Source organism: Varroa jacobsoni, unplaced genomic scaffold, assembly GCF_002532875.2.
Source record: "Varroa jacobsoni isolate VJ856 unplaced genomic scaffold, vjacob_1.0 scaffold_209, whole genome shotgun sequence".
NCBI classification, from domain to species: domain Eukaryota; kingdom Metazoa; phylum Arthropoda; class Arachnida; order Mesostigmata; family Varroidae; genus Varroa; species Varroa jacobsoni.
The window spans coordinates 131,324-156,930 of record NW_019213111.1 but is presented as its reverse complement, the minus strand read 5'-3'; the positions used below and the strand labels follow the sequence as shown (position 1 = coordinate 156,930).

Here is a 25,607-nt window from a genome sequence, read left to right as displayed (position 1 = left end):
CTTCACCTCGCTAAAAAGTAGCGGCAATAGTAACAGTTGCAGAATGCGAACCTGCTTTAATGTCCATAGTACGACATGTCTAACTTTCTTAATCGAAGTGAGATCGGCAAAGCTGTAGACAAGGCACGGGCCGAAAAAATAGGGTGAAAAAATAGAATCCTCAGGATAGTTCTATCCACATGCGCAGTCGTAACCAAAGCAATAAACGAGTACGAACGAGGCGACGACTAAATAGCACGACTCTAAGTAACCATCGTCTACGGAGAGTGGCTTCGGGTGGATAGCTGTGCTTCAGTACGACAAGACCGACTAAGACGCCAAACGTTCGAAACGGAAATAAGGCAGAAATCGGTCACGATCAATCGTATCGAAGGGCACAGACAATAATAACAACAACAACAACAAACAGAAGTTTAGGAATGGAAACAAAGTGCGTGAGATCGTCAACTCTGTTTTTAATAGTTGACTAGTTTACTCTGTAGCCCGGCTGTTTCGTTCGTTCGTGACTTGACAACTTAATACTATGCACTTCGTAACACGTTACAGCTCTGAAAATGTGGGCGAGTAAATGATTGTTGCAGATCTGTAGTGTTTTTTTATGTTGTGTTCAGTCATTAAGAGGCTAACTCTGGTAGGAACCTGTACCAGCTACCAAATTAAATAAAGGCACTTAGGTTTATATCCTATGAAAACTATAGCGTATATATATTATGCTTGGCTCAGTAGTTTTAATAAAGCGTGTATTCAACGAATTCATCCCTTGTCCGATTGATTGTCGACTGAAAGAATGGAACATATTGTCCGCGGGCGCATTAGGACACCATCGCCGAGCATGATTGCACGTCTTCGAGAATGACGTGTCAATTCAACGACGCCTCCACTCAGATTTAGTTGTTCTACACACGACAACCTATCGTTCCGGTAGCTACTGAAAGAAGGGCAAGAACCATATTGCCTCCAAAATATCGTTCTTTAAGATTATATCTACCTATATCCCTTACGTACAGAAAATTCATCGCCTACTAATGGGGTAACAGAAGTGGTGACCATCGGAGTAATTGAGTTTCGTTTCATCACGCCAACGGCGGCGGTGGCGGTGGCGGCGTCACGAGGGAACGTGCTGCGTCACGCGATCGGGCATGACACCGTCCACATTTGATGTACTCTGCTAAATGTGGCCAAGCGTTTCAGGTAGTTTACGATCCTCAGCTGCAATCAGATCAGCTGAAACAAAAAGCATTCAGACCAACTGCCTAAACGGTGAGTTGGGTAACCACTATTAGGTTGGAAAAAGTTCCCGTTGTTTTTTGTTTTGATAACCTTCATGTATTTTGAATAAGTGAACACACCTTAGTCAAAGTAGTGCCCTTCGCTTTCCAAAACCTTCGCCCATCATTCCGGCAGCTGATGTATTCTGCACAAGAAAAGGTATAGCACTCTTTTTTTATGCTACCAAGTACAGAAACGCAGCTTCTGATCATGAATATTTCTTGTGGGGACAAACAGGAGGACTTTGCAAAACCTTACTATTCTGATTTCTGCTTAGAGGTATTGTAAAAGATTCATCTTTTATCGTCGGTAGCAATGTTGTATAAAAATGGCTTTCCTCTTTATCATAGAAACGATCAAACGATGAGCGATTTCTTTTTAGACCCTTTTCTGTTTTTCTCTTTTTTTTTTTCTTTTTTTTAGTGCATGCAAAAGATTGAACACAATCATCTGGCCACTATTCACTGTGTAGAAGGCCCCCGGGGCGACGGGCGCTACAGTCTGCTTACGGAGTGGCTACAGCTTGCCGTCGTCCGTTTTTTGTGGCCGTCCTAAACGTGGTTTGCCGTTCAAGTTGACATCGCAGATTTTAGAGTGACTAAACTAGAACTCGCGACTGGTAACGCTTACTACGCTCTTACTTTCAACTTTATAAACAATTTTTTACTTTAGTGGAAATTTTTCCAAACCGGAAATAGTATATGTTGAATATGCATCTTTTAGAGCTCGGCGAGTGAATCATACATCGAATTACCACTTCTAACGGTAACAGTTCAATGAAAAAACAACTGACCATATGCTGAACAGTTGACGCAATTGTCATGGGTAATTTTAGCTAGGTATGGTTAGCCGATCTGACAATAGCGCCATCTGTTAGCTCCAGCGAGAACTCTTTTTTCAACCTAATAGGTGTTTCAGGAGATACGAGTACTAGTACTAACATGTTTATATACAGCCACACCTGTTTCTATACGTTTGTTTCTTGATTCACAAACAGTAGCACTTCGCTCACTGTAAATACGTGTTGGTTTCAGCGGAGACAGGTCCTTGATGATAGGTCGAAGAGGTGATTTTGAAGATTTATTTATCCAATAAACTATCTAATATGTAAGAATGAAGAAACATTAAAAATAACGATTTGTGCGAGCTAAGAATAAGCGTTATGAGGTTATTGGCTGTTATAGTAATATGGGCTTTTTAACGAAGAGCTCTCATAGCAGTTTGTTTGGTCCCATCTCGTCATCTCTCGCTCTTCTTATAACCGTGCCCGTCTCATTATTTTAATAAGAATTGAACTATCCTTTACTGTGCCAATGTATATATTCAGCATAGAATAAAATAGAATGCTTCTACTTCGCCTGGATATGTGTATAAGGTATAAGCCAGTTTGAGTAGTAAATCGATCCCTTAAAGCGACTTGTGCTGAGAATGGAGCAGGACGGTAAGCCAAATGCTTAGGAGTCCGAAGCAAGCTTAGCAAATGCTCCCTAAAATAATGTCGCATGGAATCGTACTACCGCCACTTTTCAATGGCTTAGCTGAGATTAGCAATAAAGTTTTTTTTCTTTCCACGAACTTCGTAAAGTTTGACGATATAAGCTACTGCCGCGAATTACTGGCGAAAGACAGATCCCATTTACGATTATTGTATTTCAAAATAAAGGACTCAAGTTTTGGAGAAAAAACTGCTAAATAGACAAATCATAGGTCGATGAATATCACCGGTCACAGATCATAGCTAAATGTTATTCAAGTACAAACAGAATGTATGCAGAGATAACGATTATTCGAGTACGTACTTACAAGTTAACAACAATGGCGCCACAATACGGATACTTCTTAGTCGTGTAGATGATGATTGTGATCGCTAATCTAGCGATATGGCTTCGTGATGTATTTGTTCATTTTACCGAATTCACGTCACATATCGTTCTATTGCATTAGTACCGAAGCTTGTTAGCCATTACGGAGTACGCAGTAGCATACACTCGTCGAACGCGAGACCCTCTTGCTTTCTAAGCGTACGATTTTTCTTGCATCTGTGACAATCGGTACACGGAGAAAATTGAAAGACTTTCATGGTTACATACTTCTCGTTCGGTAACTCGTTCCTAGATCAGAGCAAAAGAATCAACAAAGTTTGAAGTGATCGTGACGAAGTAGGATCGACCCAAATGTCATGGCCTGTTACCCGTGTCCAACCAAAATGGTACTTTTCAATTAACTACCATTTATTATTTGTCGTTTTTGTATGTTGGTGTTCTAGTTCTTTCACGTTATGATATGAACTGCGTCCGGCCAAACGGAGATAAGCATAGGCGAGCCATGTTAACAACGATTTGAAGGGATCTTTTACAAGTAGAGGTCATCTTCGTTAACGATTCGAACTGTCGTTATCTGCGGACATAGCATGTGCCATATGAAAGACTCTCCATGTTCTTATCTCCCGAAGCTGTTTTAACTGTAAAGTTTTTTGTTTGAACCTGCATTTTGTAATTTAACTTCAAGCTATTAGATTTCTGTCCACACTCCTCATTCAGTATATAAACAGAAAGAGCGCGAGAAGATGGAACCATCGTTCTGCATTGTACTGCTCCTGTGATCCAGCTTCATTTTTAACGAAGTTCAAGTTGTCAGGGCGACAAAATGGAATTGACCTGTTGGAAGTAGAATAGTAAGGCCGGCCACTACTTTATGACATGTCATTGGTAAAAGAGACTGCGATTACCATCTACGCTATTAACTTATTAAATATATTAGTCATTCATTTTATCGTATTTTTATTGCCTAGAAGTTAATTCGCTAAGTCGATCCATAAGGCTGGAGTGATGTCTTTGTCGAATAAAACAATAGACACTACTTGTTGCCTAAAGTTAGTATGAAGCCACGACCAGTTTTTTTGTACCGACAGCGATAGAATACTTTTTTTCCACTAGCGTCAAGTTGGCGTAGGGTATATCCTACTTTGCGACTCAAACCAGCGGCAACGACATGGGCACCGGTGACTGAGAGCAATGTCATACAATACAAGAGCATATGCAAGCAAATATCTAACCTTAAATAACAACCCAGAATTACACTAGAGTGTAGAAGAAGTATTCCACACGCGTAACCGTGGTGGCACTTGAAGTTCTGCGGATAAATGGAGGTGAAGTGACCATCCCTAGAAGCCGACCGGCTTCTGTTAACCAACAGTATGATTTAACTGGCTGATAAAGCAGTCAAGGTTTTTTCGACATAAAAGATATTCCAGCGCTTCGAAGGCTTCTACACAAGCTCCAAAGATACGTATCGACTAACTACTAGAAAATCACTTAACTAAATTCAGTTTAGTTGCTGTATATCAGCGACATCATTGAATGGCCTTCCACTGTACATCAGCATCCCTTGAAATCGCTATAGAATAAGCAGATATCAGAAGCTTAGCCAGGCCAATGCTGAATTTTTTTACCTATCGCTTTTGATATATCGGCCAAACACTCAACTACTTATTTTCCCTAAATAAATCGCAGAACTAACAATTGTTTCTATCCGATCCGAATTTGCTTGATTACCTAGACGATTCCCCGCAGACAACACGCCGGTAATATTTCGGTTCATTCCCGACGTTCACTTATCGTCATGGCAACGAATAAAGCAAACATCAACACGCTTTCGACGGGAAAGGGCCTTATGGACATCCAACTTCGGAGTCAACAATAGCAGCAATGGCGTAGGAGGTAGTGATGATTACACTGTAGTGTAGGAGGTAGTGGCGTTTTTCTACGAAGACTCGGATAAGTAACAGCAGGGACAGCGTCTTTTATATAGATCTGACTAGAAAGTCGTCACCGTCAAACAACGCCGATCAACGTTTGGTACGTTGTTGTATTTATCTTGTATAGTTGGGTAGTGAACGTAGCGAAGACATGCGATACCGCGCGGACCTCGGAAGGCCGCAACAGTATCCGCGCGAACACCTACCCACGCTCCACCCTGATAGCACATATTCATTGCAGGAGAACCTGCTGCCTTTACATCGAATTTATGCAATACGTTTATTGGATCAGCAGCTGCCTGAATCGTTTACTACTCTGCTTGGTCGTTCGGAGGAGCAGTAGCTACTATGGAAGCATGGCAAGCGAGGTTAAGGGGCCTTGCTCAGTCCCTTCTTCTCTATAGCGGCCAGACTGATTGTGAATAACAGATTAGAAGCAACGTAAGCCCGTTATAGATCACAGTTCCATCGATATTTATGTCGTCACCGAGTAAGGATATGTATCCAGTGCGTTCTAATTTAACTAACAAAGTTTAATCTCAAGCTCGTTTTTTTCCTGTTCGACTCTCCTCTTCCTTTATGTACAAGTAAAGTAATAACCATAGATGTAGATGCCATTGCCGTTTGGCCCCACATAATATAGACATGATAATACTGACTCTTCCCTTTTTTATCGCTCGCCATTTTTTCGTCGTCTCTCACTATACCTGAAGTGCAATGATAAATGAGCATTAAATTGCCAGTGATTTGTTGCATCTGCCAGCCATATTGTTTGCCAACCGAGATTACGTTGTTAATGAGCACATAATTTTTGATGAGTCAATAATGAATCATAATTGAAAGATGCTTTGACGACGGTTTATTGAATTTTGTCGCAGTGAAAACGAATAACGTGGCGGGGACAGTGACTGTTAAGAGTTCAAAAGTTAAAGCTTCTGAACATGACTTTAACTATAATCACTACATTATTAGGTATAAGTTGGAATTAAGTAAACGCTGTAAATAATCTTGCAGTGGCTGGTGCAGTCTGCCTTCATAGGAAAACTGCCAATTAATCAGGTTATCTCAGTTGGGTGACCGTTAGACTAGCAACGAAAAAGTCTGAAGAAGCTGCAAACCGCTAAAACAAAGATTGCTTAAAGCAGAGTTAAATCTAAAACTAAATGAGGTTGTCATTTTATCGACATGGGCTTTTTTTTTTTGTTATCGGACATTAATTTCGAAAACTTCGATGTGGACCTAAGACAGTATTCGAGTATCGTCAACAGCCAGTCGTCAGAGGCAATCGCAAACGTAATTAGTTTTACCGCTATCTGTAACACCAGTTGAATCAGTCAGATTTTAATAGAGGCATAATATCTACGTGTAGTTGGCCGTTTTCTCATAACGCGCCTATTCAAAGAACGGTAGAAAACGTTTTCGAAATTATTCGGGTGTGTCTCTGAGGACAGCAGACGGATACATCATGAATTCGACGAATAAGGCTAGTAATCACAGACTGTTGTGTGTGCATCCAATCGTATCGAATATATTCGTTTCGGGGAGCTGCAACGCTTCATCTCGTAATTTTGTAACAATTTGGTAGAGCGCGGAGGCCGAATTCGCAAATATATACAGCATTTCATATGATGATTGTAGCACTATCTACTTCGAAAACTAGCCGCGTTACCTATTTTTATTTATGATTATATTGTACGTACGGTTCGGCTGACTTCACTAATCACCTCTACAAGTGTATTAATTAAAATCTATCAATTCAGAAAATGAGCGACAGCTAATTATAGGTAAAATAGGCCTGCCAGTAGGGAATGCTGATGATGAGGTGTTCCGAAAACTAGTTGAAACAAACTAAAATAGAGATGAAAACGTATTTGATAGTTGCGTTATTCCTTAGTAAAGTGTATAAATATCTCAGTAAGCTCTACTAGCTATCCGCACCATGCGTCATCTACGTTGCTACATGTTAGACAAGCTTTAAATAAATCGGCTAAACACTCAGGGCAAATAAATTTGAGAGTATTGTTCCTTCTGCCGCTCTTATAGAACGCGCCTTGTCCTTACGTCCCGCGCAGTCCTGGAACGTCAGTGAGAAAACTCTCGCGACGTCGTCAGATAGGACCGCGCACTTCGTAGCAATTCTTTAGACTACTAGAACAAACTCGTCTTTCGATGTTTGATGTTTACTATCGCTCGCACGGTCAGCGTAGCCGGCCAGAAAGCTTGCATGACGTGCCAATTTTAAAGCGCCTTCTGAAGCATTCTTCATACCAGTGAACCTTCGGGCTTTTAGAGAAATTCTATGAACATGAAAAGCCGAGTAGATCATGTAGCCAATTACTTTTACTTTATGATGAGCGCCGGTAGTCAGCTGAACAAGGAATGTGCTCAAGTCAGTCCTTTTTCCGTAGTAGCTAGACCAAAATATGTATAAATCCCTCATTGGCTCTTAAAATTTACTTGGGTTTAAGTGTTGGGAGATCTATTTATATGATATAACAGTAGAACGCAAAAAGCATGAACAGATTAATTAGATTTTAGCAGAATAATCGATCTCATAAAAAAGCGAAATGTATATAGTTTGTTAGGTTCTTCTAACGGTATTATATATGTCTTACTTTCAAAGAATGTACCTACCCCGAACGTTGTTTGCTCTGAGGCATAAGGGACTGTCAGCGTGTCCATGCAGAAATGCTTAATTTCATTCGCATTGATCCGTTTGAAATATCAGCATTATCAAACAGATCAACCACCGGCTTCAACAGGACTAATTCTAGCCAATCTCACATTGCTTAAACAGTCACCTGTACATCTAGGTGGTGTCACTCTATCCTGGCCTGTTTAAGAGAAAGGCTCAGGGCACATTTAAGGAATTGCTTGGGTCGTGAGCCTAGGTTGATCGAAGATGGCTGTTCCAGAGACAAGAGTAAGGACTCTTTCGAGGAAGTATAGTGTGCTCGGCTAGTACGTAGTCAGGACAGGTGTTTATCGAATGAAGGGACACTGTTCGAGTTATTTGAAGTGAAACTTTTTTGTATATACAATGCATGCCTATGCATGGGTCCTGCTGCCTACATACATAAGGCTAAGGAATGGATCAAACATTGAGATAATTTGGTTGAATTACAAATTAGGCTACAAATACGTTCCTGTCTATAATAGCTACAAATCTTACAATATAGCGAATCTAGCTTGATTGATACGTCGGCGTAGGGCAGAATAGCGACGCTAAAATTCTCAAGATGATCGTTTTTTCGTCTAAAACAAACGCAACGGGAAGATACACACAAAGGTACATTATACGGTTTGTTCTAGTTAGAAAGGTAAACGTTCCACTCGTCCAGACAAATCACCAGCGCAAATCTAACACAGAATCTAGTTCCAGACTCATCGTTTTACATCCACGACGAGTATATGCTTCGAGAATGGCTTAGTCCAAAAATGACCGGGGTGCCATTTAGAGAAGTGTGTAGCATTTACGGCTGGAAGATCAAATGATGAATCTTAATATAAGCACCTGAACAGAACGTGGCAATTCCATTAGACACGAAGATCACGCATACGCCCAGATTTGGTGAGCCACTAACGTGTCTAATTTTAAACGGTGTCATCATAGTAAACGAAGCAATACGATCACGAAACTCAACCTAAATCATAGGATCATAAAGCAAGCACAGACTAAATGCAATGTTGAGCTTTAGAAGTAGCTACAGTTGAAGCTGATTCCGTTCCGAGGAGCGCGTCAACTTTCTGGTTCAGAAAATAGGACATGAAATAAAATTCGCAAGAGAAACATCTTTTCCGGTATCACTTGTAAACGAAACTATCCTTCGGCGCAGGCCACATGCCGTAGTGGAGTGTGTTCTAGAGGAACATAGGCTATTGCGTAAAACTGAATGATGTTCAATTAAATAAGTAGCGTTGTGCCTATCCTAATGTATCTGTTTAGATTTAATTCATATAGACTTTTATTTACGAATAAAACAATCCGCAATAAAAAAAAAATTGATGCTCAATGAACCGACCACGTTTTCGAACCAATAGAACAACAAAAGTTAGTTTTTATTAGTGCTAGCAGCTACATGCCTTTGTCTATAAAAATCGCTTGGCGTGTACCTTGATCTGTTATTTAAGTAGTCGCATCTTGGTCCGTGATCAGCCCCAAAGGCGGTTATGCAAGTGGCATATGGACACCCACCTCTATGGGGATCAAGAGAAGGCCTAATAGAAGTCTCCCTTTGTCCTAGTTCGACGGATGAAAACACTAACGGTTTCCAATATTCTAAAGAACACGTCACGCGGGGTTAGGTCATTCATCAGTTAATTTTTGACGAACATAAGCTATTCTATTACAGCTACCTGTGTCCTACATTTTACAAAGCGAAGTAACATCAGTTTTTTTTTACCATAGAAAATACCGTTCATTCAACAGACACAACTATTTTTGCCTGTCACATGAAACTGGCACATGTTGGAACAGCAGCATGTAATAGTAGCTTTTTAATGTAAATTAAAGTTACTCAGATTCGCGATAGTGGCGAGGTTTCATAAAAAGCGGAGACCAATATAACCAACAAGCTTTTTACATGATTTATTCATCTTGCCCTTTTCTACGGAGTCCGTATGTACAGCAGCTTGCTGCTTATGGGCTCGCTTGAGCAAATTTACTATATAGTAAAGCGCAGTAGGCGGAAAGAAGAAAGAGAAGAGATTAGCTGAGCGTTCATTCTAACCGGATGTAGGCGGAAACACATGAGCTCTCAACGGTTAAACTGATAGTGAGATACAGTAGTATATGATACAATGCCCATGTATAAGTTCTGTTTGTCGAAATTGTTGTTTCAACTTCGTTTTGAGTCCGGCTACAAATTAATAAGGAACGAGGCAGTTTTTTCGACATTTGGGACGAGTCTCGCATAAACACCTTCTGCAATCAACAGCCAAACCAGTTAGGGTGTAGTTTGGTTACGTAGAATCAAACGGTGGAACTGCAAGACCCGCACTTCCTCGACTGCCAAGTACCACCGCTGCCGCGACCTAAAGGCGGTGGTCCAGACCCGCTATCGCCGCTTTCGTCATGTTTTAGTTTTAGGCCATCCGATGCTGATACCGGGGAAGAGCAACGTTGGCCTCTCCAACCCGCGCTCGCCTGACGACGAGTCTATCTGGTATGGTGCTTGCGTGGCCTGTTTGGGTATCTATATGTTTATGGGGCGTTCTCAAATGTTTGCACTATTTAGAAGGAAACGGGACGCCAGCCTCTTTTTTCTATACATACAACTATTAAGAAAGAGAAAGCTGCATGGCGAGCTTTCTGGCAAATACCAGTGGCTGTGTTCGACTTCATCGTATTGACGCTGGTCGTTTCAGGCGTGCTCGCACTCCGCCGATATTGTAGTTTTTTTTACTATCTTGACTGCTTGATAGTTCTGGCGATGTTTCCACGAGCGCTGCTGGTGACGGTTGTGTTTGTTACGAAAAACAAAGCGGGCTCTGGTCTCGTGATCGACTTACCTAGTAGAGCAAGACCCCTCATCGTCCAAAACTCTACGAACAAACGACGAAGGAACCACAAACTTCGTAATGGTAGCACGTTTCATGTAGATATGCCTTCGGATCTCCGTCATTGATCAACCAGAGGAATACAAAAGGACTAGACCTTAGTTCATAAAAAGTGAGTGACCATTGCTGTACTGCATGTTACATATGTTACCTACTGTCATCCGTAGGCCTATGATTTTACAGTTACTAGCAACCTGCTCGTTAATGTAGTGCATACGAACGTACCGCAAGCATAACACTAATAGTGCAATTATCAAGTTAACTTTGTAACCCTCTTTAGCAAACCGTCGATGAACTTTAAAACAAGTTGATTGATCATAAACGGTTTGCTGGCTAAACGTTTAATTCATCTGAATTTTTACTCGAGTTTTTCGACGTTTCTCCATTCCCTACGCCGTAGACTGTGAAAGCCAGCCCACTTGATACAGTCTTCCTGTCATCTACGCATTAAAGTAGAGTAAACTTAAACTAGTTGCATTAATTCGGTAAATGGCATATAAAAAAAGAAACGCGTTTACGCAGTAAGCGAGATAGAAATTCAGTCTTGCAAAGTAACGAATCTGATAAGTTGATAAACTGAGAAAAAAGACCCTATTTAATTATATTGTTGTGAGCTTGTTCTATATGGCATAACAGCATCTCGATAAGAGAGAAGATCAATGTGCCGACACTCCGGTTATTTATTCAGTTAGATCGATGGATTTTCATAGAACTCGATGCTGAACGGTAGCCAGCGTGGTTTGTCGTTCTTTGTATTTGAATACTTTTCAATATAACAGTCGGTACTGAAGAAAACTCGCCATATTGGATTTTAGTCCGTGATCTGTGTGCTATCCAATCCAACCGTAACACGAATGCGGAAAGATCTTTCTACTGAACTTTCACCGTTTAGCTTTGAACTTAATAAGCTCCTTCTGCGCCTTTCGAGAGTAAGACTGACTAGATCCTAACTCAGAATAGCTCGAAATAAACCTTAGATTAAACAGGCTTTATCAAAATGGCCATATACAATAGTGGCAAAAGCAGAGACAACGGCAAAAAATATACTCACTTATATTGAATATCGCTTAGTATTGAAAACTTAATCGGTCAGTTTGTTCTGCGTAATTTTGGACCCCCGGAGGTAATCAGTGGTCATGCTTGTCGTTATATTTGAATTTAAATAGCAAGTTCTATTGTTAAAAAGGTATTGACCGCCTGTCTAGCTAAAGCCACCCAGTTAGAAACGTAAATAAGATATTTGTCTCTCACAAATAAAGATGTAGGTCGTGCCGGCATTAGTGTCATTTGAAAGCTCAGACTTCGCAGCAGTAGATGTATGTAGATATTAAGACCTGAGATGAGTGAAATTTCTGCATAGATTTGATCAGGCTTACACTTGTGTCACGATAAAGGCACAAATGCTGTTCAGACCCATAAAAGGATGTTTACTCTTTATGGTTATGATGTGTTCTCAGCAAGGACGATCCGAAGTTCCGATGTGCAAGGTACTTGTCGTAGTAGTCAACCAACTACTCAGGTAGTTAACGAAATCATTGCGAAAGTCGACTAGCCATGATATGGGCAAAGGACTAAATAGCCATCTTCGGATAGATTTAAATCCTTTGAAGAAGACTAGTTACAAAATAAGCTCAGGGTTTGGGTGTCACATGAGCTGACGTGAAAGAGCTTACGCGAAAAAGATCGTATTTCTGTCCCCAAGATTCTACACAATCGTGACAAAATATATTTTTTTATTTTTTATATATATATTTTTAAATTGGACTGGTCACGAACGATGAAAAAATAAATCATATACAACAATAATGTCGGAAGCAAAATTGAAAATGTACACTACAGTCTATGCCAAAGTAGGTGACGTTACGGAATAGAGTCGTACGTTGTAAGTTTATGCTGCCTAACAAAACTATCTGTTCCAATCTTTCCTACTAACAAGTAACAAGATTGTAAGAAGCCATTTAAAAGATCTATCGCGGACAAATAAGGCGTAGTTCTCCACCACAACAATACGAAATCACGTACGTATTTAGCTTTCTGACAAAAATTAGGATAACTTGCAAAGGATATTTTAATACGTCCGGCTTGCGGTCCTCTTACAACATCAGATTATCGTTTGTTTAGGTTTTTGTAGAACCTTTGAATGGTGGTAGAATGGTGCTCGCTTGGTTTCAATGGAAGGATTCAAGAATAACTTCTTACAATTTCTCGCCAAGAAATCACAAAATTTGTACAACGGTGGGATTATGGTGTTACTAGAAAAATGGCAGAAGGTTGTCGGTAAAATATCGGTAATATTTTATATATTATATATAAAAAAGCAAATATAACAAAGAATATTTCCTCTAATTTTGGTTAAAGAGGCAACCCAATATGTATATAGAAGTTTTTAGAAATACCGGACAAAATTCGGGTAGCGACCGATAGTATGCAAAGTTGTCAACTTACTTTCTTGAAAATAGGTCCAAAGAGGGCATACACCAGGAAAGAGTGGCAGCGGGTATCTGTCAAGGATTTATGATTATTTATTATAAACAAAAATATTAAATTAGGCTATGCTACGACGATAAGTATAGATGTTTATTCTCTACAGAAATTAGCAGACAATATTTATGTACAGTGTACATAGAAATGTAATAATTATTCAATTTTTTGTTAGTCCATGTCGTTAAAAATTCTGTCAAGAATTTGGCGCTTCCTGCAGAATGCTAGCCTTTGGAGGCAGAATCGTTTGAACTATCCTGCCTTGTGATTGCAACAAATTCTAGCTGAACTGAGTTCATAGTCTCCTGGAGGCCTCAAAACTTTTAAGGCAAGCAACGGGCCTGAAAACGCCAGCACCACCTATCTGTGTCGTGCTCTAAATCCGTGTTTCCGCTAATGATAGCGGTTCCTGCTTTACGCGCGCGTTTACTTTTGCAACGCATAATGTGGCTTGCGTATGCTATCCTTAAGACATGGTCCGACATCTTGTTGACGCAATCTATCATCAGGCAAATAGTCTTTTTATTTATAACTAAGTTTATTTATAATTATAAACATACGTATCTAGCTGAGTTCGGTATTGTGTCGTAGTATTCGATTGTTGCTGTTATGATTGCTCTCGATAATATATGATTCTGACAATTACCAGTTGAATTAAATTTTCACTTCTGATTTGTTTGCAATAATTGTTTGAAATTGCGATAATCGTCACGATACTTCAGAACATTCGGAAATAATAGCGCGTAAAATATCACCCAAGGGTAGCTCGAGCAGTAACTATTACACTTTTAAGCCTTATGGAAGCATTTCGCAGGGAAGAAGCTAATGTTAGAAACTACATCCTAAAACACAAAACTCTTAATCAATATCAGCCGAGTATCGGCAGTATTTCGAATATGCAAAAATCTATGTACACAATACTGGTGTGTTTTACACATTGATCACAAATACCACTACGAATTCCATTCTTGCACGGAGAAATCTCACTCAGAAAATTGCCTAATTATGATTTCGTTGTCTTTATCCATTTCCATTATTTTACGAGCGTACAGCACGCGTAGCGGTACGCAATGGTGTATTCTTTCGTAGGACAATGCCGGCGGAGGAAATAATGGTGGTGTTCTAGTTAGCAGACCGCTCATTACAACCCGTTTAGCAATTAGGCAAAGGCCAGCGAACAAAAAGGCCGACAGAATAGTGTACGCATGACCTTCTTCATATTTAATTGTCCGTCAGCCAACGACACTATTTTTTTTTCTGGTCAGCTGTTCTCGAGAGGTGACACTCTGTTCAACGCACTATTGCAGTCACGATAGGATAAAAAGAAGCCTGAGTGTTCGCTCTGGCCCGATTTCACGTTGCTGTTCTCCGTCGAGACAACGAAGGATGCTGTCAGCTGCTCACAGGATTTTTGCTGCCGAGTACCTCCCACGTCTCAGGTGCTCATTTAATTACCTATCCAGCGGGTATGGTGCTGGTGACAGCCACAAGCTTCGCAGAGGACGAGAACATTGCGGAACAGGGGAAAAATAGTCATAGTAGCGACATTAACGATAGAAAAAGCAGCACAGGTGCGGCTATCATCCGAACCGCCTTAAGCCGGTAGCGTTCTTTATCGTTCGTGCTGACTGCATCCGTGCGGTACTCGTGTGCACATGAAACCACGTGGACGCAGGTCAAAAGGCCGAGCCCATTACTAGAGCCGTAGTTGCTGCACGGCACCGGCTTCCGTCAAAAATCAGCGATGTCCGGCTCCGAACAGTTGATACGCCACAGCTCTTGCGCGTCGATGGCGTTAAGGCAGCAGCAACTCCAGCTCTTCCTCTTCGCTCCACAGTACTTCTTCGTTGGTTTTTTACTGTCGTCCCCAGATCTGGCCCTAGTCCAAGCCCTTAGAATTCCTTTTCACTCTTCTCGGAGGTATGCACGCACCTATGTCTGTGGTCCTCCACACGCTCTCTAGACTAACGCTCTATCAGGTACGACTCTTGGCACCACAGCACTCGTCCTATCTCTGTGTTTCGCAGTTCACCTCTAGGAGTGGGCAATATGGGCCAGCTTACGTCCTGTAATGCTGCTGCTGCTACTGTTAGTGTTGTACACTCTCACCGTCTCTACGGTTTTTGATCTGTCCGTGTGTGTTTCTCGTTACAGTGGTGCTTTCTCCGGCGTAGTATCGGTGAGGTCAGAACGGTGGATCTTTTAGTGGCAGTAGGTAACAGAGATGGCATTGGGTGAACGCTATGGAAACGGCAAGTGACTAGGCCTGGGCAGATTGTTCCCCACGACTACTTGTAGGCCTTAGGCCTCTCTGTTTTCCGGCGTCGCTTATTTCACTGCCTCCTTAAAAAACGCTCTTTTGAGCGTAAATGTCCGCTATACCAATATGCCACAACGCCAGCGGCAAAGATTGGATGTTAGGGTGCATGATAATAATAAAATTAGTAATAGAGGTGATGATACTCAGCGGTTTGTAGGTCAGTATATCTGTCGCATCAAAATGTTCTTCAAATCCTCATATATTTAAGAACGGGTGGCGCTGCTGTCGTGACAGCGGCAGAACCGGCGGTGTCGACGCAGAGTTTAGCGATGACAACAAAGGGCCATGTAAATTTTCCGATAGCACACAACTTCCATGATCGATGATTGTCACAGACAATCCAAGTAGGCGAAGAAGTGAAAACAGCATTAAGGGACCTGAACCAAACATCTGCACGCAGAACTAGGTAGAAAGAAGCTTGCATTCAACCGACCATTCAGTGTCTCCGCTACTCACTTTAATTAAGCTACGTCATCGTACCCGTCGTTGAATTTTCATAGAAACGTAAGCAAGCATCTTGTAAAACGGCTGCACGAGAGCCACTATCAAAAATTCCTGGTAGCAGAAGCAAATTTCGATGGTAGACGCTGCAGGATCTTTGCCATCATCACAACCAACACTCGTTGCCATTTCAACTATTCCTGTTTGAGCCCTTCCAGGATAGGTTGCGTTGACCCTTGGCTAAGGACAATGATCTCGACCTCACTTTTCCCCACCCCTGTCGTGTTATCCTGTCGACTGCCAACCCCTCTTAATCTTCCCATCTCGCCCTGGCTCTATTATTAGTCGTCGATCGAAATAAAGGGGCTTTTGGGCCGGGGGCACACCTTGCGTATCGTTTTTGCAAGGGAGACATTACGTTGCCAAATCGCACCGAGCGCCTGAAATTGCTTTCTCCAAATTCTGCAAATGAAATATCGACGGTTACCGACAGACGAAGATGAAAGGAAATAATAAGTCATTGTATAGAGCAGTGCGTATGGTACACGCGCATTCGTTAGTTTTCTGAACTTTATTCAAATGGAAAACTGTCAGAAAAAGGAGTAAAAGAAAAAGACCACAGACAGAAGACAGCAGAACAAGAAGCGCTATCAAAGCATGTTAAATCGTGCGGTGATAGAACAAACAAGTTTATAAACACACAGTCAGAGTATTTCAAACGTTTGTCTCGATCACTTAAGGTTGCTGCATAACAGACAGCGAAGCGAATTCGATGATCAGATACGCATCTGGGAACTGTGATAAACCAGTGGCATAGTAGAAAAAATAGACAATGATGACACCAAATATATTATATCTGGACTGTTAAGTAGGCTACTCAAAAGCTTCGGTCCCATAGGAACGTTAGTAATATTAGTAATTTTAAAAAGGGGACAACCTTTCTATTGCGATTGGCTCATATTTATTAATGGGGTGACAAGCATGTCCTAGTGTAGATATAGATTTTCCTCAACCTACAATATGAGGATTTTAAAATATCGCTTAGAATCATAATGCCGCTTATCACCTTTTTGAAGCCAAATAACATTAAGATGTTTTAAAAAAAAAAACGTCTGAGCCTGAACTACCGTGGTCCTATTGTTACTTAGAAAATAATTCGCAGGCAATGTATAGTCGACTTCGTGAAAATTCACCGCGCCACAGGGCGATGAAAACTGAATTTTCAGATTAACCCGACCTTTCTAAATCTATCCAGTTATGAACATTAATATGCATATGATCGCAATAATAATAATAACGTTTTTTCAACCAACCTAGTTGTACAGAAGGCTTCGACCCAGGTCATTAATAATCGGGCTCTTAGGGCTGGATCCCGCTGGACGAAAATATATCAGAACATATTTGTGCTGAGTCTGAGTTACAATAGTATTGTTACTACAATTGGGCCACCCGATCAATTGTCCCCACATGACGACATCCACCAACGAAGCGACTATATATATATATATAAGATAATGTGTATGTGCTCTAATTAGTTGTCCATTATATCGCCTTAAAGCCTATTTCTTTGGAAAAGTTAAAGAGAAGCTTACATACATTAGTGAACTCTGACTCAAAGAAGAGCAACTATCTATTTCGGAATCGCTGTTAGTTTTGCTAGATATGCGCGAAGGAAGAAGGTAGACGGCTGAAATTTAGCATAACTTTTTCTTCAAAATTATTTAGTGAACGATGTCACTGTTCACTGTTAATGATACGTCACTGATTGAACGTATACACACTTTTTACAGAAGAAAATTACAGGCATGATAACTTGGTAGCGGAGTTGTATAATATACATATATATCAACATGCATGTAAATCTTTAATTAAGAAACAAGTACGCTGTAGAGGGTAGTATTTGCTGATACCTTAATAACATATGCATAAACATTAGTATAGTCGAGCAGTTGCCATCTTTTGTCTTTGGAAGCAACACTGGTAAGAGCTGCATTTTAGCCCCATGCACCCTCAGCCCACCAGCTAAAACAAAAATACTGGCAATACTTCAGTGAAGCTTTGTTTCCCGAAAAAATAGCGAGTGTCAATTTTGCATTTAGGCACCGAAATATTCCTCTGGAACAGCTGGGTCTGCTTCTGCTGATGTAGTTACTGTTACGGCCGCGCGGCGGTGTTTAATGTACATGAATACAGTCGGCACTTCGTGCGGTGCTTCCCTGACTGCACGTTTTGTTTCTGTGTGCCATTTCTCTGTAGAGCACTATGGAATGGGTTGGCTCATAACGACTCATAACCCGCTTGCCGTTCGGGCGAATTTAGGTCAATGGTCCAGAGTTAGAAGCATAGATAGACACAAAATTCACACGACACGTTCAGAGCGCTTTCAGCCATGGGGAAGACCAAGTGAAAATGGTGTACTCGATATGGCTCGACAGCGAAAGTTTCGAAACGCTTAATGCAGGGTAAGAGAAACACTTAACTTGCGCTGGCGTCGCTCTGAGTTCTCCTTGTACGTGTCGAGCTGTTGCAGCTGCATAAGTGTGACCGCATGCATATAAAGGCCAACTTACTACGTGGTTTGTTTACGTTTAGTTCTTGGCATGAAACAGGAAATGGTAAGCCAGGTTCCAAAAACAAAATTAACGGTCACCGGAACTGACAGTAAGCATGTATGGACACAACTATCGAACGTCAGCGATCTTATAGATTGTTGTACGAAGGAAAACTTTGTTCCAAAGTAGCCAGTTAAGGCCGTATTATATCGTGAATTGTAATTTCAAGCTCGGAGCCATGCTGAATTAATATATCATTATGTAATAATGAAGGCAAATCCTTGCCAGACTAAAAAAATTGCCTTCAAATATGGAGTCGGTCAGTAAACAGTTGAGTGGTGCTGTTGTCTCTATGTAAATCAGTAATTTTTTTCTCAAACCATAGCGCGACTAAAAAAAAGTTTGGCTTTTTCTCTTTCCTGGCATTTTTAAAACACATTTACAATGGGAAATAGCTAGTCCTAAAAGGTCTACCTATGATTCTTTCATACCAAAAGTGTACGTATATGTAGAACGGAATTTGCGACAATCATTTATATACTTATGATTGGTACTTTCACCCCCCTCCCCCTCTCCCCAGAAGCCGGCATAGAGTAACAGCTCTAACTTCGACTTGTTAAACCACCATTCTACAAATGATGGGGTTTCGGCTCCGATCTATAGCTAAGTCTTAGTGTCACTAGGATCATTATTTACTTCGTAATCGCATTTGTTCAATGTGAATCTGAAGTTCGGAGTTACAGGGCACTGCCATAAATAGTTAGTAAAGCAAGTCGTTCTAAACAAACCATAAAGGATCAGTTTCTCAAGCAGACCTCGGTAGATGCTGCCTGGTTGTTTGATTTTTCTGTTAAAACGTTTGTTGAATTTTTTTCTTATATTGTGTGTGTATATTTGCTGTAGTCGAAGGCTCGCTTTGTTATGCGGCTTAGTATGCTCCTCGTTGGATGAATTAGTAGTCATATCAGATAAGGATCTTGTCCTTTACGGCCAAGCGTTTAAGAAACTAGATTCTCGTTTTGTTTATAGTTTAGCGCTTCAGAAGAGCTCTCTCTATATGGTGTGTCAATCCCCCAGAAATCGGACTTCCTTTAATTACACGGTCAACCTTAGTTAAGGTAATCCCTCCTCAGAAAGGCACGTTAGGATTTCTACGTGATCTAGATACACATTCAACTCTGTCCCTTAGTCGAATAGGAGAGCAGTAATATGACTGTAAAGTGAATCGTTACTGGAACAGTCATGAACAATGGATCACGGAATCTGAAATCCGTAATGCGTTTACGTTGGTCTCGCGAAAAAGTTTAGTTGTAACAATGGCTTCCGAACGAACGCTTCTATAGCCATTCAACTTACCACCAGCGGTACGGAAACAGGTAACGCTTAAATTCATGTGAAACGTTTATGGTGTTCGTGCATACACTGCCTGTAGATCGAATGTTCTTAGTAGGTGTCTTGAAGGTGTGCTTTTTCGCCCCAAATTGTGCATTGTTGAAGAACAAATATGAAATTAATTCTGCGAGTGCAAAAATTTTAGTTTGAACGTGTGTTATTTTGTTACTATATCGTACCATCCTCCTCTATTTGAGCTGCCAGTTGTAGTGGGTTGCTACCTGCACTGCCTTGGCAATTGTCTGCTCATAACACAAAAGCCCAAAATTTTATTAGATGGTAGAAATAGCCTGCAAAGTTATGAACGAATTTGCTCAATTTCTGATTCCCGCACTCGCACTTCGCGTGTTCTAGTGAAGAACGTTCGATTAGCCAACCAACTTTCTCTCTTAGCATGTTTTAGGGCTAAGCATTAGCTCTGAATTGTAACAATAGGCCAGGCTAACAAAGTTTCAGATCTTTACAATTGCGACTTCTGTCGATACGCGCTTTTCGAAAGCTCTGATAGTGCGGCCTTTACGTGCTTCCTTACGTACTTAGGAGTGCCTTTAAAAGTGATAATTGTAATCCATTTTTCAAAGAGTTTTCCTTGTTTAAAGCACAGCGATGACCAGTAGCGTTCACTTATCTCCTTGCCTACAACTGAAACCAAAATCAAGCAGGTCTATGCGACACCTTGATTACAGACAACACAGGCCCTTCTTTGAAGAATGTGTCCAAAAATTACTTTAAGCGCTATGTGGGTGGTTAACGAATGAAAGAAAATTATTGAACTGCGATTTTTCAAGCCACCACAAGTCTAAAGACGAAAATCCAGCAACAGTAGAAAGACAAACGGCTTATTTACCCTCATGGCATGTTGGGGGTCCTGGCTAAGCACATATCCGTCGCATTGACGCCTTCAGCGTTTTATTGTGCTCGAGGCCAGAAGATGTCGTATGATAATGTATATTGAATTCGGTCCTCTCGTTGAGTTCGCTGGACGCAGTTGTTAGGTCTATGGCACGCGGACGAACAAGTCGCGTCGGCCTTTTGAGAGACAGTACAACAGCACAATCGAGATCCAAGACCTCAGCCGTACTGTGCGAGACACTCACTGTGCGAGACGTCGCAGGCGATATAAAGAAGTTTAATCGAACCAAGAGGGCAAAATGGGATTGGTTCAGCCCCCTGTAGATAGTTGTTTGACCTCTGGCCGTCGATCTATACAGTGATGACTAGATGTCGAACAACCGCCAAAATTACGTGAGATCCACCCGTAATAACATTCAGCGAGAGAGCTTCTTAATATTGCTTAGACTCTATAAAATATGCAATGTCGGCGCAAATTGCCGGCATCCATGCAATTGAGTCGATGGATCCCGTGTTTGCTAATCAGCGGCTTGTCCAAGAAATTATAATCATTGCTTGAAAAGTAGCTCTGATTTACGTAAGCGTACATAATTAGCAAAGTATAATATCATTAGGAAGGATATTTAAAGCAGTGTTTTAGGAACGATGTCTCTCATGCGCTTCTAGAAGTACCTCAAGCTGGCCATGTTATCGTAGAATGTGGTAGTATGCGTATTCATGACCAAAACTAGCTCTAGCTGATAAGAGTCTTCGAGACGAAATAGAAATATTTTTATGTTGACAATGTTTTTTTCGAATACCTGCATAACCAATATGCTGAACAGTATCTAAAACAGGTGCAAATGGCACACAGCCAACATTTGCCTTCAGTTGACAAATGAGAAGCCTTTATGTTGGCCACACCCCGTAAACTTGCAGTTACTTTTACCGAATAACTAAAAAGGCATAAGTGCAAGAATCGGATGATTGTAGATTTGCATTTGTCCTAAATTATCTGCTAACAAGTACATTCTCATACGAGTACGTCACAGTACCTTATTACAAATAAGACCTTTTTTGATTTCTAATGAACCTTTGCTAAATATGAAAGAAATTTAAATGTGGGTAAATGTATCGCTATCAATTTGCTCAGACGGAAGTTCTTTATCTACGCTTGCGGTGCTGGGCGCTCGTTTCGAATAAATGTATGGCTATCATCGGACCTTTCGTCCAGGCTGATCAGTTGTGAGCTTCAGTAATCAAGTAGCCAACAGAGAAATAGCCACCTAGAATTTGGCATGGCATGCCATACATTTGTCATATATCCTTTGAAACTAAACAACCCTTCAGGTACGACATTTAGCTGGTAAGCAAAATATTCCGACCTTCTAAGAAGAACTGCATTTAGAAGAAAAACCATCATTCAGTCTCGAAAATCAATGCTCAGTGAGTGGTCAAGCTTTTGTTTTTCCAAGGCCACAGCAAAGCAAAAAGTCATCGAACATCGGTGACAACAATGGGCGGGAGAGGGAGCAGGCAAGAAAAGCGTCGCCCCGGAGAGAAATCGATGAGCGTATCGGATAGATTCGGAGGTAACGTGATGCTAGTACTCGCAGTGGATATCGAAAACATCTGCTCCTATGAGATACACGCCGACAATAATACGATGAATGCAACCTCTGATTCCTCAAAAGACTCATGAAGTATTGGTACGGCAATCGAAAGTCTCCAGTCTGGTTATCTGATGACAAGGCCGGACCTTATTACGAGGCGTCAGTTACTTCCTAGATTGTCCAAGGAATATTCAATGCTGGCTTTAATTCGGTTATTCTCTAAGTCTGCTTGATTACACGGCTTTTGCGTGCCCTAAAGAGAACAAGCACACGGCACGCATATGCCACGATCGATTTACTTCGACGAGCCATAGGTAGAGAAATTACAGCTGGGAACCTAAGCGGTAGCTATATGGTTGACCGGAAACAGAGAGCTGGGCCAAGTGTGTAAAAATAAAGAACAGTACCGCTAACACATATTAAAAAGTCATGGAACTAGCCCAACTAGCTGAAAAAATTATTCAGTTTTCAAGTACACCGGACTCGCTTGTAAAAACCTGATAGAAGTCATTTCGTTTCGCGTTTAGCTCGGGCTTTAGATCTCGGAGCATGACCGTGATACTTCTCCACAACACCGATTTGTGCTGGGCGTTTGAAACATGCCACCAAGAAAAATACGTTTAGAAAAAAAGAAACTTTAAGTCATTTTTTCATGTGATTAGATGGCAATGCTTTATTAGTCGACCAAATGTTCGATAAATGAGACGCAAAAATCTTGTGCTCTGTTATGAGGTTCGTATGGCGTCAGTGTGATCGGCTGAGAGCTGCGGACTTCACGATAGTCGAGGTGAAGTTAGAGTCAGTTTTTGATTCTCAACGGATATTGCTATACAGACTCACATACATAAAGAATGGTGAGCAGTCAATTTGCCTGGATCCAAGCATCGAAGCGGATGGAAAAATAGTGCCAAAGGAAAAAATGACATGGTCAGAAGCGACTTTGAGAATGATTTCATTAGAAATGGGGTCCCCAGACTAAACAAAGCTAACTGCTCCCGATCAGCTTTGATCATGGCTGTTCCCCGTTGACGCTGCCCAATGGTCTCTTGTGGCTAGTCTCATTAGTTTCTACTCGATGATCAGACAGTATTACTCATAGACAATTTGTATTGCCTAATCTATATATGTATACATGCTCGCGGACGAACGCAAGTCCTCTATTATAGAACAGCATGCACGAACACATCGCAGAGAAACACTATGACCCTATTCCGGCTGGCAAAAAAATTCAACGCAGAAGTGGGGCAACCACAGTGGAATGGTCACAATGACAAAGAAAATTACGTAATGAAAATGTTCTTTCGGTTAGACTTAAATCGAAAGATTCAACACAAAGTGTACATAAGAAAAATCAGTGTTAGATTATAGCAACATAATTGAGATATCGACTAGGCTTGGGGTGCCATGTTCATCACTCTGGGACTATACTGGTCGGATTCCGTGTCGCCCCAGGCTAATTGAGGGTACCTGTTCCTGCTTCTTTGCCAAAAAGTGCGCCTCATGCAACCCTGGCTGTTGTAAAAGCTTGCGCAGGCACTTTCATCACTCGGTATAAAAGGCGACATTTTCGGAATTCTCCAGCCGGCGTATCCGATTTATCTTAGAGAAGGCGGAGGCTTATTGTGCCAACTCGGTGAACGTTGCCGGCGTCGTGGCGCTGCCGCCGTCGTCGTCGTCCTCGGCAAAGTGCCCTAGATGACATCAGCTGTTAGAGGGCAAAACTGCAGTACGTTATTTAGGCACTGCATTATGATGCTAAACATTAACCACGAGGAAATCACTTGAGCGAGTTATTCCACGTGGTCAAAATTTATATCCACAAAACAAAAAAGTAAAGTAACTACTGCCTATCCATCCAAGTCAAACACACGCTTTCCGAATCGGCGTCACTACCCGTGGAAGACTAGGGGCTAATAGTGCATCGAATAGAAGTGTCTTTGACAGTATGCCTTTACCAAATTCGAGCCTTACATCATTGTCGTTAGGAAACCTTACGTATGGTCAATCCTGCAGGTCTTCCAGCAGATACAAACCGCTCCTGGAGATCTAGAAAATTTTAATGAAAATATCGTTTACTCCTACTACCCGCATCTAAAATGAATATGCATCAATCGCATTAGAAAGGGGACAAAATCTGTACAAAAAGGACGCATTTCAGACACGGCCAATTTAACCTAAGTTAACATTGTGTAAAGTTTATGTGGAATAAGTTGTTTTTCCTAATAAATGAAACCCGTTAGATAGATCCTCTAAAATCAAAGTAAATCATGCGTTTGAAGAACCCGTATCAGGTGGTACATGAAATTAGGGTGGTTGGCCTCGCCATATCTTGATGAAGAAATCTGCTACCTAGGTACGATTGTATACTTTCGAGGCAGGTCGCATGTCATATGATATATTGCAAAGGTTTCCCGGTGAGTTTTTTCGTTGCTTTCACAATGGAAACACTATACAGCTGCAATGAAAAACGTCTAGTCAACGTTTAGAACTGATGCATTTAAATCGGTCAATATAAATCTCTCCAATCGTTGCCATTACTTTGGCCTATTTGTTGCGTTTTTCAATAAGCGATGAGTAGATTTGAAGAAGCGAAGGACATCGGCATGTTGTTAGAAATCTGTCCAACTGGCTCAAACTTCTGCTCGTTGTCAATATCGAATCGTTCATAAACGGCTCACATTTGTCGAGATGAGATTGTTATCTGTAATTGATAGAGGCAATGTTACTCCTTATCCTTTATACCAGTCATCCATGACTGGTGCGTGTCAGCAAGCGACAGGAAAGCAAGCAATTGTTAACCGCAACAATCGATACTATTTCTCACTTACGGACACGACGAGACTACAGGTTGTTATGTTATGCATGGATACTACATGGACGAGGAAAAGGAAATTTCAAGGAGATATAGAAGAAAACTCATTTCGAATCTCGGTATTATGTCGAAACTAAATGCTACGTCCGCCTCCCTCTTTCGTCAGCAGCTACAACTGAGGCGGTATTGACAACTGGTTGCATTCCGCTCATAGGAAATCAGTAACTTACGCAAATAATCAGTTACTCAAGGTAAATACTTCTTACGTTACGTTTCAAAGTCCTACCAGCAGCATGTTTCGAATGCTGAGGCAAGCATATTAAATAGGTGCAAGTGGCGTATGCCGCTATCCGAAATGATCATTGTGCATCTTGATCTAATTCTAAACACGCTACTTCACGATCATAGCCATATACTCCTTATCTGCTCGGGCAGTGTTAGGCTCCCTGAATTAAACAGGAGCCAGGATCATGCCTAGAGATGCTGGCGCCTTTCGTCCACATATCGCCACAACGGATATTTCCCTTGACGCCACCGTGAAGTGTCGCAAAACTCAAACCTGTAGAAAGATAATTCGTAA

General features: G+C 41.2%; 1 protein-coding gene across 9 annotated transcripts in view; it reads left to right on the top strand.

Annotated features, from left to right (window-relative positions):
• The window catches only part of LOC111273656 (uncharacterized), a 48,454-nt gene that overhangs the window by 13,831 nt on the left and 9,016 nt on the right, over nucleotides 1-25,607 (top strand). For 4 of the 9 annotated variants that reach the window (XM_022855456.2, XM_022855455.2, XM_086973562.1 and 1 more), the window contains exon 1: nucleotides 10,243-10,697. The exons of 1 other annotated variant lie outside the window; for it this stretch is intronic. The gene's annotated coding sequence lies outside the window, so the exon portion shown is untranslated. Of the gene's footprint in view, nucleotides 1-1,692; nucleotides 1,889-4,827; nucleotides 5,127-10,242; nucleotides 10,698-25,607 lie in introns of those variants that run through there. 4 more of the 9 variants (XM_022855449.2, XM_022855447.2, XM_022855454.2 and 1 more) reach the window with 2 other exon arrangements.